The sequence below is a fragment of the Apodemus sylvaticus genome, chromosome 2, assembly GCF_947179515.1.
Source record: "Apodemus sylvaticus chromosome 2, mApoSyl1.1, whole genome shotgun sequence".
Classification (NCBI taxonomy): domain Eukaryota; kingdom Metazoa; phylum Chordata; class Mammalia; order Rodentia; family Muridae; genus Apodemus; species Apodemus sylvaticus.
The window spans coordinates 52,356,091-52,365,396 of NC_067473.1; the positions used below are offsets into that span (position 1 = coordinate 52,356,091).

Below are 9,306 nucleotides of genomic sequence, written 5' to 3' on the forward strand. Positions count from 1 at the left end.
CCCAGAAAATGACTCCGTATGTGATTCTGTTAGACTAACATTTGAAGTCCGGAATATAGTCATTTTTTCCCCCTTATGCTCATTTCTGTCGTTTCCCAAATACTGAGCTATTGTCTTCCCACTGTGATTTAGTGAAGTACAGTGCAGAAGGAGTCAAACACCCTTGACAAGCCCCAAGTTCTGCTACTTACTGATTCCATGAATCACTTAACTTCTTTGAACTCCAGTTTCCTCAGCTGTAAAATGGGAGTAGTATTAACTGCGGCCCCAGAGGTTATGAAAATAACAGTGTGGCAGGAAAAGCCAGCCGAGTGTTTTTCTTTTCCTCGGGTGTTTTTGCCCTCACTCAAGGTAGCACTCAGTAACCAATGGAAACAGAAAAGGGAGCAATTCAAAGGAAATAGAGTCAGCCTTCCAAACAGGGCATACAGCTCGCCCTTGCCCCATTCTTATTTCCACACCCACACCTCATGCTTCTGTCGCCCCGTCTTTTTTCAGTTTGCAGCCATTATTCAGGTGTTTTGCCTGGGATGTTTTCAGCCAAGCCTGGGAAGAGTTCCGAACTCAAGAGTTTCTTGCTGAGATTGAAGTAATGGTAAAAATCCAAGGGGGTAAAGAGTTGGGGAAAGCGTGGGGCTGGAGAGCTCTCTCAGTGAATTAAGATTATTTGAGCCAAGCTGCCCTGCTGACCTGGGACCTGCATGATAGGAGAGAAAGAGAAGCAACTCCTCCTGCAAGTTGTCCTCTGACCTCTGGGCATGCCATGCCCCAATATACATACATACATACATACATACATACATACATACATACATACATTCATATGCAAACATATGCACATATTCTATACACAATGAATAAATGAATGAATGAATAATAAATAAATAAATAACTCTTTTTTAAAAAATAAGTACATACTGGCAGCACTGCTGACTAACTGATCTAACTGATCTATCTTGTTCTCCAGATGTCACTGGCCTGTGACAGGAACTCTGAGACAAGGACAGAACAGATAGATAGCCTCACGGGTACAGCCACATGGAGGGTAAGGAACAAATGGGCAGTAGGGAACACGTGAATGGCAGGGTCCAGGAGCGACTCTGAGGACGTTGACTAGCCTACAAAGGCACATCTAGAACACTCTGAATCTCGGAGTGAGTGGAGAAACAGAGCAAAAGCAATGCATGTAGGCCACTAACGCAGGACTTTGAAATGAGGTTGACAATGACGGGTGAGTTACTGGTTAAGAACGAGCCCAGGAGGGATGTTATTTAGTGGCTAGTCTTCCTTATGTCGCTGTGATAAAACTGAAAGCAAGATCTACCTGGGCCTGGAGAGCCGGCTCAGAGGTAAAGACTGCAGCTGCTCCTGCAGAGGACCAGAGTTTGACTCTCAGAATGCTCACAACCAGTTATTATACTCATTCCAAGGGAGCTGCCTCCCTCCTCTGGTCTCCACGGGGACCCATGCACTGCATACATGTACGTGCCTGCAAACCCTATCTTTAAAGTCCATTGAAGATACTCAAGTTTCTTTCCAGTCCCCTAAAAAGATCTGTCTGGTACTTTACACAATATTACATCATTTTGTACTAACTAACTGCAAATAGCTGTGGTTGAAAAAATGGTGTTTAATCCAAAGTGTAGATGGCGTCTTTGCAGCTGACACACAAATAGGAAAATCCTAAGATGGACAGTCTATCTTTTCTTTATTCTTTCACAATTTCATATACATAGATGATATACTGGATGGCAAACCCCCATTGTCCTCTTATCCCCTTTCCACACATCTGAACCCCTTCTTCCTCTAAAAGCCCCTACTCCCACTTTCGCATATTTTTTGTGACCACCTACTACATTTAATTAGGGTTCCTTGGTTAATCATAAATGTCAACTTGATAGAATTAGAATCATCATGGAAACAAATATCAGGCCATATCTGTGAGGAATTATCTAGACTGGGTTAACTGAGGTGAAAAGACCTTCCCTAAATGTGGAAAGTGCCAGTCCATGGCCTGGAGTCCCGACTGAAGGAAAAGGAGAAGCTGAACGAAGCCCAAGGATCTCTCTCTCTCTGTCTCTCTCTCTCTCTCTGTCTCTGTCTCTCTCTGTCTCCCTCTCCCTCTCCCTCTCCCTCTCCCTCTCTCTCTCTCCCTCTCTCCACCTCCCTCCCTTCCTTTATCCCTCCCTCCCTGCCTGCCTCCCTGCCTCTCCCTTCCCTTCCCTCCCCTCCCCCTCTCCCTGTCTTTGTCTCTGTCTCTAGAGTATGAACAGTGTAACTTCTGCCGATTCCTGTCACCTTACATTCACCAAAAGATGAAATAACCCCTTTCTTGCTTAAATTGTTTTTGCTAAATATGTTGTTGGAGCAAGGAGACAAGTGACTCACACAGATTTTAGAACTCTTATGCTGAGGCATGCCCCCTCAAGTGTCTACTAATATACCAAAAAAATAGGTATTTTATAAGAATATTATGATAGAGAATCAGGCTAATGCCAAAAAAACCTACTGAAATACCTAATTTTGAAATGTTTTTCCAGGACTGTGTGTGCATACATGTGTGTATATGTGTATGAATGTATATATGCATGCATGCATGTATGCACATTTGTATATGTACTGTGTGTTGTGAACATTTATCTCCTAAAGGAAAGAGCCAATATCCATGATGGTGGCCCAAAAGAAATAAAAGACATTTTTACTTTCAGCTTTGCACAGTGACAGTGTCATAGCCAATACCATTTATGAAACTGTTCTAATCAAGTTAAAAGGGCTTACTATCAAACTGGAAGTCACAGACTCAGTGTTTGTTCTTTGATTGTCCCACCAACAGCAGCATAAATGTTCACTCATGAATTCATTGAGTAGTTACCCACAGATTTATCAAAATGACGTTATTCCCATCCTCAATATAAATCTTACCTTTTAAGAGGGGAAACATGACTCTCTGATCCTCCTTGTTGCAGAGATATCCACATCTTCAGTGCAGTGCCAGCCTTACCAAATCTAACCTGGGCATGTAAGCGACAGTGTAATAAGGTTTCCTGCCCCTGGAGCAGAGCCAGCAGGTCATGGGCCTCTACAAGTGCCATTCCTTGCTGTGGGCCTAAGGCTTGTTCCTATAATAGTGTACATATTTTCACATTTCTCTGTGGAATGCCCTCTCTGCTAAGGTTAATAACTCCATAATAATCAGAGACTGCACAAGTCTGAGAGGTGAAGGTATGTCTATGTCTCAGCAAAATGGTAGATGTCTGTGACCTTTAGGACAGCCCTTAAAGCTGTGGGGAAGAATGCTGAAAACCTGAGATCAAAAATATAAAATTTCTCAACTATGCAAAATATAAGAATGTAATATAAATTGTATAAGCAGATTCACAGACCTAAAAGTATCAGAGGTAGCTGTACTATGAGCCAGCTTGTCAGAAAAATATTAAGGAAGAAGATAAAGAGATTTAGGGAATGGTGATCCCAAGGCTATCCTATCCAAGATCCTATCCAGCTATGTTTTTTTTTTTTATGCTTACAAAAAAGCAGGTGTATTTCTAAGTTCAAGGTCAACCTGGGACAGAGCTAGTTTAGGTCCTGGCATGGTCTAAATGTTAATTTCAAGATGGGGGTCCCACTATTGTCTGTGCTGTGCTTGTCTCTTTCTAAGAATCAAGGGGTTGGAGTCTTGGGATACTGATTCATGGGATAATCAAAATTAGGGTAATGACTGAATTAATATGTAAATAAAAACTGGGCCTTTGATCTGCAAGAGATGAACTATCCAGAGAGTTTTTAGAATAGCAAGAGAAAGCTCTCTCAAGCAGAGCAGAACACAGAGAGCAATCTGAAACGACCTCTCATGCAGAACACACACAGAGAACAATCTGTCCTTCTCAAGTAGAACATAGGCCATCGGCTTGGACCCATGATTTCACTTCAAGTCACTCGCTTCACCACTCCCAGACAATCCTTCTCTCAAAACCCCTCTCCAAGCTGAGGCCAGTCCTTGGTACAGCCTCGTCTTTGAGACCTGATGGTAAAGATTGGAGTGAATGGATCTGGTCCTATTGGGTACCTTGTTACCAGAGCTGCCACATCATCTAACAAAGTAGAGATCATTGCCATCAATGACCCCTTCATTGTACATCGTCTCCATTTTCCAGTATGACTCTACCCTTGCCACATTCAACAGCACAGTCAAGACTGAGAATGGGAAGGAAGCGTGTCATCAACAGGAAGCCCACCATGATCTTCCAGGAATGAGATCCCATTAACATTAAATGGGATGATGCTGGCACTGTGCATGTTGTGGAGTCTGCTGGTAGGTATCTTTACCACCATGGAAAAGACTGTGGCCTATACTTGAAGGTCAAGCCATCACCACTGGCCCCTCTGCTGATGTCCCCATGTTTGTGATAGGTGTAAACCATGAGAATCATGGCCACTCACTCAAAAATTTCAGCAATGCTTTCTGCACCACCAGCTGCTTAGCCCCCCTGGCCAAGATCATCCATTACAACTTTGGCATCATGGAAGGACTCATGACCAGAATCCATACCACCACTGTCACTCAGAAGACTGTGAATGGCCCCTGTAAAGCTGTGGCATGATGTTCATGGGGCTGCCAGACATCATCCCTGAATCTATTGGTGCTGCCAAGACTGTGGTCAAGCTCATCCCAGAGCTGAATGGGAAGCTCACTGGCATTCCTGTCCCCAGTGTGTCTTCATGGATCTGACATTCTGCCTGGAGAAACCAGGCAAGTATGAGGACATCAAGAAGGCGGTGAAGCAGGCATCCGAGGACCCACTGAAGGGCATCCTGGGCTACACAGAGGACCAGGTCGTCTCCTGAGACTTCAACAGCAACTCCCACTCCTCCAGCTTTGATGCTGGGGCTGGCATTGCTCTCAGTGACACCTTTGTAAAGCTCATTTCCTGGTATGGCAATGAATATGGCTACAGCAACAGGGTGGTGGACCTCATGGCCTACATGGCCTCCAAGGAGTAAGAAGCCCTGGACCGCCCACCCCAGCAAGGACACTGAGAGCAAGAGAGAGGCCCTTGGATGCTGAGGAGTTCCTGTCCCAACTCAGGCCCCAACACTGAGCATCTCCCACACAATTTCCATCCCAGACCTCCATAATAACAGGAGGGGCCTAAGGAGCCCTCCTGGCTCTCTAGAAAACCATAAATTAAAAAAAAAACAAAAATGAATAAATAAATAAATAAATGCAGTTACAAACTTAAAAATAACCTTACTTATTATCACTTTGTGTGTGTAAACATGATGTGCATGCGTGACTATGGGTGCATGCCATGGCACATGTAGAGCTGAGAGGGTGACTCCAAGGAGTCAGTTCTTCCTTTCCACTGTAGGTTCCAGGGACTAAACTCACATCACCAGGCCAGCACAGCAGGCCACTTCAGCCGCCGAGCCATCTCGTGAGACTCTGTAGCATTCATTCAAAGTTAATGCAATGGCTAAACCTACCTCAATATGAAGTATTTGAAACTGTAAAACTTCTTTTTTAAAAACTATAAGGCTTTAAAAGCAGATATAACCTAAAATCAAGAAAAAATACTAAATAGACCGTAAGTGACAATGTTTCAGTATTAACTTCAACTGAAATAAAACCAAAGTATCATCAAAGATACTTTGCAGCTGATCAGTGCTCATTCCATGACAATGAGCCATTAAAAAGGAGTTTGGGAATAATTAATGTCTAGCAATATTAAATAAGTAATGAGCCCTCTCTGGGTGATCAAGGCGCTCATCTCCCTGAATTTGACTGACCAAAGGCGCACATGAACGTCTTCTATGGACTCCTCTGCCAGTGCCACTGACCTAGAACAGATACCGCCACACCCGTCCTGTAGTCCTGAACACTCAGTCAGTTCACTCAGTGATCCCGCTTATACACTCTCACCTACATACTGAAGAAGTGTAGACTGTCGTCAGTGAAGGATTCATCAGCACCAAGGTTCTCAGCATCCCATCCACGACATGGAGTTGACTTAGGAAACACAGAGGTAGTGCCTATGCGATACCGCGTCCCACACGGAACTGTCAACAAGCCTTGTGACTGGAAGTGAACCTCGGTGAGCTTTCCATGAGACATAACCTACCAAAGTCAGAGACCATTCTAACCATTTTAGGGCTGCAAATTTTGTCACACCCAAGTAAAGTATGCCTGCACAGGAATATACACTCATGCACTCATGTGCTCATCTCCACACAGACATTCACATAATCAAAAAATAAGATTAAAGATTTAATGTAGCATGTGGGAAACCACAATGCCTTATAGGCATTAGATCTAGAGAAGGGAGAACTCACCAGCACTGTGTGAGGTCTATGCCTACGAGTTAACCAGTTTGTTTTATAAGTCACATGCCTGTTCAAATTCTAGGAATATAGAAAGAAGTGGTGGCTCTGCTCTTACAGAGGACCCAGGTTCAGTTCCCACCTCCCCCATGGCTCACAGCCATCCATAACTCTAATTCTAGAGTATGCAGTGAGTTTTTCTGACCTCCAGGGGTGCCAGGCACACACATCGTGCACATACATATATGTAGGCAATATACTCATATACATAAAATAAATAAATCAAAAATAATAAAAGAATACAAAAAGATTATACCAAGGAAATAATACAAAATTTAAATAAAGACTGAGTCACAAATATTATAAGGTTTTGTAACACAAATAACTGGAAACATTCTAGAAAATATTTTTTTATATAATCATCTTGGAAATGTATGTAGACATTGAAGGAGCTATTTATAAATCATAATTATAGAAAAAACTGATTATTCTCATGTATCCACTGAACAGGACTATAAACATCTCAAATCTGAGTCTTAAGTATGCACTAGTGAATGGGCAAGATGGCACTTGCCAAATAAAGGCACTTGTTACCAAGACTGGCAGCCTGAGTTCAATCACCAAGACCCACATGGTGGAAAGGGATAACTGATTCCCAAAAGTTGTCCTAACACACAGACACACACACCATACCACACTGCAATAATGATGATGATGATGATGATGATGATGATGATGATGATGATAGACGTATGTACTATTACACAAAATGTTTACCCTGAAATTACTAAATAAGGGAAATCATACCTTTAGTGTATCCCATTTGTTATTAGGAAGCAAAGATCATAAAGGAGAGTTCTTTTCTTTCACAATTTCATTTACACATAGAATGTTCTTTAGTCATAGCCCTCCTTCCCCCCACCCACCCACCCACCCACCCCACCCCGCCGGTTTTAATCCCCTTCCCTCATCCATCCAATTGCTTCTTCTCCCCAAGTCCTTACTTTCAATGCTGTCTTCTGACCCGCTGCCTTTAACTAGGGTTTTCTATATAGGAATGGGTGGAGTAGTCCTGTTTGTTCAAGGGCAATTACAGAATAATTGCAGCTAATAAACGTAGACAAAATAGAACAAGACAAATTGCCCTCTTCATCAAGTGTGGAGGAGCTAGATTCTAAACTGATAGCTGCCTCGCTATCACAGGAGGACACAGAGGAAGGTGCCTATGTCGCTCTACCACAAAAGTAACTGTTACCTTTTCTTTTCTTTTCCTTTCTTTTTTTCAGAGACAGGGTTTCTCTGTGTAGCCCTGGCTGTTCTGGAACTCACTCTGTAGACCAGGCTGGCCTCGAACCCAGAAATCTGCCTGCCTCTGCCTTCCAAGTGCTGGGATTAAAGGTGTGTGCCACCACCGCCTGGCTAGCTGTTTGTTACCTTTTCTAGGGAACAACCACTAGCACGTTTCCCAACACAGACCAGTAGGAAGTATTCAGTATAATCTACAAACAGTCCTCACAGAAACATTATCCGAATATAACTTAAGTTTGTATAGTTAGCTAACTACCACTTTGTAAGAAATACAAGAAGCAGAAGACTGGGTCAAAGTTCCTTTGTAGAAACAATCACCTTCTATAAGGCTGTTCTTTTAAAAAGATAGTATTTTGAAAAGAGTCTAAAGAAATGTAACAACGCAGTAGTCATCCTTCATTGTCCTGATTTTTTAAAACATACCTGTTTCTTGGGCTGACCAGATAGCATTGTGGGTAAAGGTAGCTGTCAGGAAGCCTGGCCACCCAAGTCCAATCTCTGGGCCCCACATGGTAGATAGACAGGGAACACTGACTCCTGAAAGTTGTCTTCTGGCTTGTACACAAGTGCTATGGGACGTGTGACCCTCCCCACACATGAACACAAAATAAATAAAACATATCATTAAAAGGGTATTTTTAAGTAGCTGTTATAAAAAAGATATTTGGGGAAATCTGGAACATTTTAGATATGGCCTGGATATTTTGTTATGAAGGGAGGGATGTTAATTTTTATGACAACATTCTGTTTTCAAAAATAAATAAGTTTGATTCAATTTCCCAAAAGATATAAGGAGAGTGGGGCTGAAGAGATGGCTCAAGGGTTAAGAGTACTTACTCGAGCTAGAGAAAGGACCCAAGGAGCTGAAGGGGTTTGCAGGAACAATATGAGCCACCAGTACTCCCAGAGCTCCCAGGGACAAAAACATCAGCCAGATAGTACACATGGTGTTACCCATGGCTCCAGACGCATAGGCAGCAGAGGATGGCCTTGTTGGACATCAAAGGGAGGAGAGGCCCCTGGTCCAGGACAGGCTTGATGCAGCAGTGTAGGGGAATACCAGGACAGGGAAGGGAGAGGGGTTGAGTGGGGAACAGAGGGAGGGGAGATGGCTTATGGGACTTTCAGGGAGGGGGGTCCAGGAAAAGGGAAATCATTTGAAATGTAAATAAAGAATATATCGAATTAAAAAAGAGTACTTAATCTTACTGAAGCCCCATGCTCAGTACCCAGCACACACATAGAGCTCACACCCATCTGTAACTCAAGTTCCAGGGAATCTGATGCTCTCTCCTGGCCTCCACTGGTACCAAGCACATCGGCAATGCATATACATACATGAGGGCAAAACACTCATATGTATAAAATAAATTTTAAGAGACGTAGAGAGTGAGAAATGGAGTGGGGTCCAGGGGTTCAGGGACAGGCAGGCCACTTGCCACACTGCTCCCCCAAGTTGCGTCCTCAGGGAGGACACACCTCCTCATGCCCACCTTCCTTTGTTCCTGTACCCAAACTTTCTGCTATGAAAAAAATGAAAATAACAGATATAAAAAAAAAGACTAAGACCAAATACACCCAAGACTGATAATAAGGGTGTCAACATAATCGTAAGAAATGTATCTCTTGATATAAAAAACAATATTCTATCTTAAAATAATATTCCTTGTGGCAGACAAG

At 43.0% G+C, this 9,306-nt stretch overlaps 1 pseudogene; it reads left to right on the forward strand.

Annotated features, from left to right (window-relative positions):
* The first annotated feature begins 4,024 nt into the window (after positions 1-4,024).
* On the forward strand, positions 4,025-5,001 carry LOC127678403 (glyceraldehyde-3-phosphate dehydrogenase-like; annotated as a pseudogene).
* The last annotated feature ends 4,305 nt before the right edge of the window (positions 5,002-9,306 follow it).